The sequence below is a fragment of the Anabas testudineus genome, chromosome 17, assembly GCF_900324465.2.
Source record: "Anabas testudineus chromosome 17, fAnaTes1.2, whole genome shotgun sequence".
NCBI lineage: Eukaryota > Metazoa > Chordata > Actinopteri > Anabantiformes > Anabantidae > Anabas > Anabas testudineus.
In genome coordinates, this window is record NC_046626.1 from 23,167,948 (window position 1) to 23,174,334 (window position 6,387).

The following is a 6,387-nucleotide window of genomic DNA, read 5'->3' on the forward strand; positions in this document are numbered from 1 at the left end:
ATATTCATCTAAATTGGTGGAACGCCACCTCCTTTCCAACTTACGTGATTTCTGCTTTAAGCTACGGATTTGTGAATTGTACCATGGAACTAACTTCCTCTGATTCACTAGCTTCTTTTTTAGAGGAGCAACAGTATCAAGTATTGTTCTGAGTGAAGCACCAGTACTATTAACAAGATAGTCCACTTGTGCTGGAGTAACATTGAAATAACTGCCTTCCTCTGTGTTGGTACATGGCTCTGAAATAAAAGATGGAATCAGTTCCTAAAATTTGTCAACAGCATTTTCACATAAGTCAAGTCCAGTCAAGAAGCTTTATTGTCATTCCAACCACATATAGCTGAAGCAGTACATAGTGAAATGAGACAACGTTTCTCCAGAAACATGGTGCTACATAAAACGGCAACAAGACAAACATGGGGCTGAGGACTGCTAAGTTGTCCTAGCAAAACACAAGTGCATCCTGTGCAACCTAGTGCAAACAGTGCAAGAACACAAAGAAAAAGTGCAGACAGACGTCAGAAGACAGTGCAAAAACAGAACACAAAACACAAAACAGCAGCGACCAGTAGCGGAAATGAATACAATTTACATCTGAAAGATGGAAACATGACAAATCTAGAGAGTGTGTGTGTGTGTGTGTGTGCTCGGTTCAGTTTGTTGTGTGTGTGTGTTGAGGAGCCTGATGGCTTGGGGGAAGAAACTGTTCAAAAGTCCGGTTGTGAGGGCCCGAATGCTCCGGAACCTCTTCCCTGATGGCAGAAGTGTGAAGATTGGGTGTGAGGGGTGGGTGGGGTCATCCACAATGCAGGTAGCCTTGCGGATGCAGCGTGTGGTGTAAATGTCCGTGATGGAGGGGAGAGAGACTCCAATGATCTTCTCAGCTGTCCTCACTATCCGTTGTAGGGCCTTGCGATCCGAAACGGTGCAGTTCCCAAACCAGGCAGTGATGCAGCCGCTCAGGATGCTCCCAATGGTTCCCCTGTAAAATGTAGTCAGGATGGGGGGGCGGCAGATGGGCTTTCCTCAGCTTCCTCAGGAAGTAGAGACGCTGCTGGGCCTTTTTGCTGATGGAGCGGGTGTTGAGTGACCAGGTGAGGTTCTCCTCCAGATGGACACCAAGAAATTTGGTGCTCTTGACGATCTCCACTGACGCTCCATCGATGATCAGTGAAGAGTGGTCACTCTTTGCTCTTCTAAAGTCAACAACCATCTCTTTAGTTTTCCCAACGTTCAGAGACAGGTTGTTGGCCTTGCACCAGGCTGAGAGCAGATGTACCTCCTCTCTGTACGCTGACTCGTCGTTCTTGCTGATGAGACCCACCACAGTCGTGTCATCAGCGAACTTGATGATCTGATTCGAGCTGTGCATCGCTACACAGTCATGAGTCAGCAGAGTGAACAGCAGTGGACTGAGCACACAGCCCTGTGGGGCCCCGGTGTTCAGTGTGGTGGTGCTGGAGATGCTGTTCCCGATCCGGACTAACTGGGGTCTCCCAGTCAGGAAGTCCAGGATCCAGTTGCAGAGGGAGGTGGTCAGACCCAGTCGGCTCAGCTTCCCAATCAGCTGCTGGGGAATGATGGTGTTGAATGCTGAGCTGAAGTCTATGAACAGCATTCGAACATATGAGTCTTTGTTGTCCAGATGGCTGAGAGCCAGGTGGAGAGTAGTGGTGATGGCATCGTCCGTGGAACGGTTTGGACGATATGCAAACTGCAGCGGGTCCAGTGAGGGTGGAAGCTGGGACTTGATGTGCCTCATGACCAGCCTCTCGAAGCACTTCATGATGATGGGTGTGAGTGCAACAGGGCGGTAGTCGTTAAGGCAGGAGACAGTAGACGTCTTCGGCACCGGCACGATGGTCGTTGACTTGAGGCATGTAGGAACAACGGCGCTGCTCAGGGAGATGTTGAAGATGTCAGTGAAGACATCCACGAGCTGATCTGCACATTCCCTGAGGACCCTGCCAGGAACGTTGTCAGGACCAGCAGCCTTCCGTGGGTTGATTCTGCGTAGAGTCTTCCTCACGTCGGCTGTGGAGAGACAGAGCACCTGATCATTTGAGGGAAGGGTGGATTTCTTAGCTACCGTGTTATTCTTTACCTGTACCTCAAATCGGGCGTAGAAGTCGTTCAGCACATCTGGGAGGCAGGCATCGCTATCACAGACGGGTGGAGTTGTCTTGTAGTTAGTGATCGCCTGGATGCCCTGCCACATGCACCGGCTGTCTCCGCTGTCCTCAAAGTGGCCGTGGATCCTCCTGGCGTGCGCGCGCTTCGCCTCTCTGATGGCTCGGGACAGTTCAGCCCTTGCTGTTCTTAAGGCCGTCATGTCTCCTGCTCTGAAGGCGGAGTCCCTCGACTTCAGCAGCGCACGCACCCTAGCAGTCATCCACGGTTTCTGGTTGGAGCGTGTAGTGATGGTCTTGGAGATGGTCACATCATCAACACACTTGCTGATGTAGCTGGTCACTGATGACCAGTACTGTAGTGAATCTTATCTGTAGGTTTAGTAAAGTTTAGTAAAGTTTGGTAGTGTAAATTCAAATGTAATTTAAAAATGGTCAGATAAAAGAGGGTTTTGGGGAAAAACTATTAACTGATCAACTTCCACACCGTATGTCAGAATAAGATCAAGGGTGTGATTAAAACAGTGAGTGGGTTTATTTACATTTAGAGTCTAATAGTGAATTAAAGTCAGTGTTGAGGCAGTTATCATCAACATCTACATGGATATTAAAGTCACCCACTATAATGACTTTATCTGCACTAAGAACTAAATCAGATAGAAACTCTGAGAATTCAGTTAAAAACTCAGAGTAAGGGACAGGAGGACGGTACACAATAACAAACAGGACTGGTTTTTGATTTTTCCAGTTAGGATCAGAGAGGCTAAGAGTGAGGCTCTCAAATGAATTCAAACTATGTTTAGGTCTGGGGTTGATTAATAAACTTGAGTGGAAGATTGCTGCCACTCCTCCACCCCGACCTGTGCTTCTAAGAACATGATAATTAACATGACTTGAGGGGGTCGACTCATTCAGAGAGACATATTCATCCTGCTGCAGCCAGGTTTCAGTAAGACAGAATAAGTCTATTTGATGGTCAGTTATCAAATAATTTACTAACAGGGATTTAGACGAGAGAGATCTGATATTTAAAAGTCCACATTTGATTGTTGTCTTGTTATTTTTTGAGAGAGGAGTCGTCTTTATTTTTATTAGATTTTTATGAATAACTCCTCTTGTGTTAGTTTTAGATATAAATAATTTAGGTACTCGGGGAGCAGACACTGTCTCTATAAGGTTATGGTAGTTTTTGGGGGGTGACGGCTGTAAGGAAGCTGCAGAGAGGTGTGTAAGACTGCGTCTCTGCGTCCTGGGCTCCACTCTGACATGTCAGGGTTTAGGTCGTCTAATAAACTCTGCCATATTCCTAGAGAGTTGAGACGCACCATCTAAAGTGGGATGGATGCCGTCTCTTCTAATCAGCCCAAGTTTAGTCTCTGTAGCCCACGTTGTTTGCTGGACACCACTTAGACAGCCAGCGGTTGAATGACGTCATGCGGCTAAACATGTCGTCACTGGTCAGATTGGGAAGGGGCCCAGAGAAAACTACGGAGTCCGACATCGTTTTGGCAAAGTTACACACCGATTCAACGTTAATTTTAGTGACTTCCGATTGGCGTAATCGGGCGTCATTAACTCCTGTGTGAATTATTATCTTATTATATTTACGTTTATCCTTACACAGGAGTTTTAAATAGGACTCGACGTCGCCCGCTCTGGCCCCAGGAATACACTTGACTATGGCCGCTGGAGTCTCTAACTTCACGTTTCTGACTATGGAGCTGCCAATGACCAGAATGGGTTTCTCAGCGGGTGTGTCGCTGAGTGGGGAAAACCGGTTGGACACGTGAACCTGGTCGTGGTGAACCTTGGGCGAGTGTCTAGGGTTATGCTTCCTACGAACCGTCACCCAGCCGGCCTGACTTCCCGGTTGCTCGGGAACTGCCGGGGGACAGCTAACAGGAGCTATGCTAGCTGGCTCCACACCGGCTACCGGGACCTGGCTAGCTGGTTTATTTTCCAGGGTGCGGAGCTGAGTCTCCAAATCAGTCAGCTTCGCCTCCAAAGCTGCAAACAAGCTACATTTATTACAAATTCCCTTCTCACTAAAGGAGGCAGAGGAAAAACTAAACATATGACAAACCGAGCAAGAGAGAGCAGGAGGAGAAGAAGAAGAGGGAGAAGAAGAAGAGGGAGAAGCAGCCATGGCTAACAGAGTTTAGCTAGCAGACCTCACAACACAAGAAAACAAGAGTAATAAGTATTATGAATGGTCCTTAAGCAACACAGGTGTATGTTATAACTCTTACGCCAGTAGTGCTTTTCACTAAAACTATGAATTAGTTTAAAGTTTGTTAAAGTTAGCGAAACAGAGCAACTGAAAAGCGAGTCAGCGTCAACAACAGGAAGAGATACGATACTCCTACCGTAGGAGGAGCAGCCAATTAACCAGATATGTCAGATATGAACTTTAAATATCCTGGTTTTACAAAGACTTAATGAGAAGTTAATAATTCTAAAAATAGAAATAAACCACAGGCCTGATACTGAACAGTATTTTAGATTTTGCAGTATTTTCCCTCCAGTACGTACAGTTTGTAGTCCAAGTGTTAAACACTTGGTTGTTGTAGGTAAATACCAACAGGGTTTGAACTGTATAAACATTATGCTTACAATGGAAGAGTTCAGGAATCACAGTGAGTAGTCTGCTGTAGCCTGCCCTTCACACATTGAATGACATGTTTTATGGTTCTGAGTTTCCCTTTGATGGTTGACTAAGGAAATCATAAAATCAAAATAAGGATTCATTATTTTGGGCATTTTAATGGTGCCTGGTCTGAATGAAAATCTACCTTTTTAGAACAGAGAGAGAAGTTGTCCTGTCTTTCATTATTGTTGTCTATGTCTGGGCTGATCTGTTCTGTGTGTGTTGTTCAGTGCATCACTGGTTTGTTTCTTTTTTAGGACATGACTATATGTTTTACTAACTATTTCCAATGTTTGTGCAGTGTCTCTAGTTTTTTGTTTTTAATGAGAGATGACAACGTGTTTATCTGAAGACGCATGTTCAGTACTAAAGTCTTTGTTTACATGTAGTACACACACTGGAATAAATGTTTTTTAAATTTAAAAACCTTTTAAAGGTTTAAAATGTTTTCAATTCAATTCAGTTTTATTAGTAAAGCACCAAATCCCTACAAAAGACATCTCAAGACTCCTTACAGTTTTTAAGGTTTAAGACCTAACACAATATAACTGTATACAGAATTCTATAGAAAACCCAACAACCCCACTGAGCAGCACCAGGAGACAGTGGAGAGGAAAAACTCCCTTTAGAGGAAGAAACCTCCAGCAGAACCAGGCTCAGGGTGGGTGGTCATCTGCCTCGACCAGTTGGGGTGAGTGGAAAGAGGAGAGAGGAAAGAACAGCAGGCAATAAAGACAACAACAAGTAGAAAAAACACTGGACAGGTTGGTAGGACCAGTAACTGGTGGAGAGAGGTTTCGATGGTTTAAAATTACTTAACCTCCAGATAATTTATTTAAAACTCTTTATTATAATTTTATCTGTTAATTTAAGTATAAATACAGTGCCTATAAAAAGTATTCACCTTCTTGGATGTTTCATCCTTTTATTGACATTAACCAGTCATGGTCAATAAAAGTTGCCGACTTTGACAAAAAATATCAAAAAATGTCCTCATTAATGTCAAAGTGAAAACAGGTTTTTACAAAGTAATGTCAATTAAATTAAAATATGTAAGGTGAAATCAGTGTTTGCATTAATATTCACCCCCTTCAGTTCAGTATTTAGAATATGAACCTTTGGCTGCAGTCACAGCATGGAGTCTCTGTGGATAGGTCTTAATTAGGCTTCCATATCTGGACACTGGAATTTTTGCCATTCTTCTTTGCAAAACTGCTCAAGATCTGTCAGGTTACATGGGGATTGGATGTGAACAGCGCTTTTCAAATTCATCCACAAAGTCTATATTGGACTGAGGTCTGGGATTTGACTCGGCCACTCCAGATAAGTTCACGTTGTTGTCGGTAAACCATTTCTGTGTAGCTCTGCTTTATGCTTCAGGTCATTGTCTTGCTGGAAAACAAATCTTCTCCCAAGCCGTAGTTGTCTTGCTGACTGAATAAGATTGTCCTCCAGGATTGTTGTATATTTTGCTGCATTCATTTTACCCTCTACCTTAACAAACCTTCCAGGGCCGGCTGCCGAGAAGCATCCCCACAGCATGATGCTTCCACCACCGTGTTTCACAGTGGGGATGATGTGTTTGTGGTGATGTGCAGTGTTTGGTGTGCT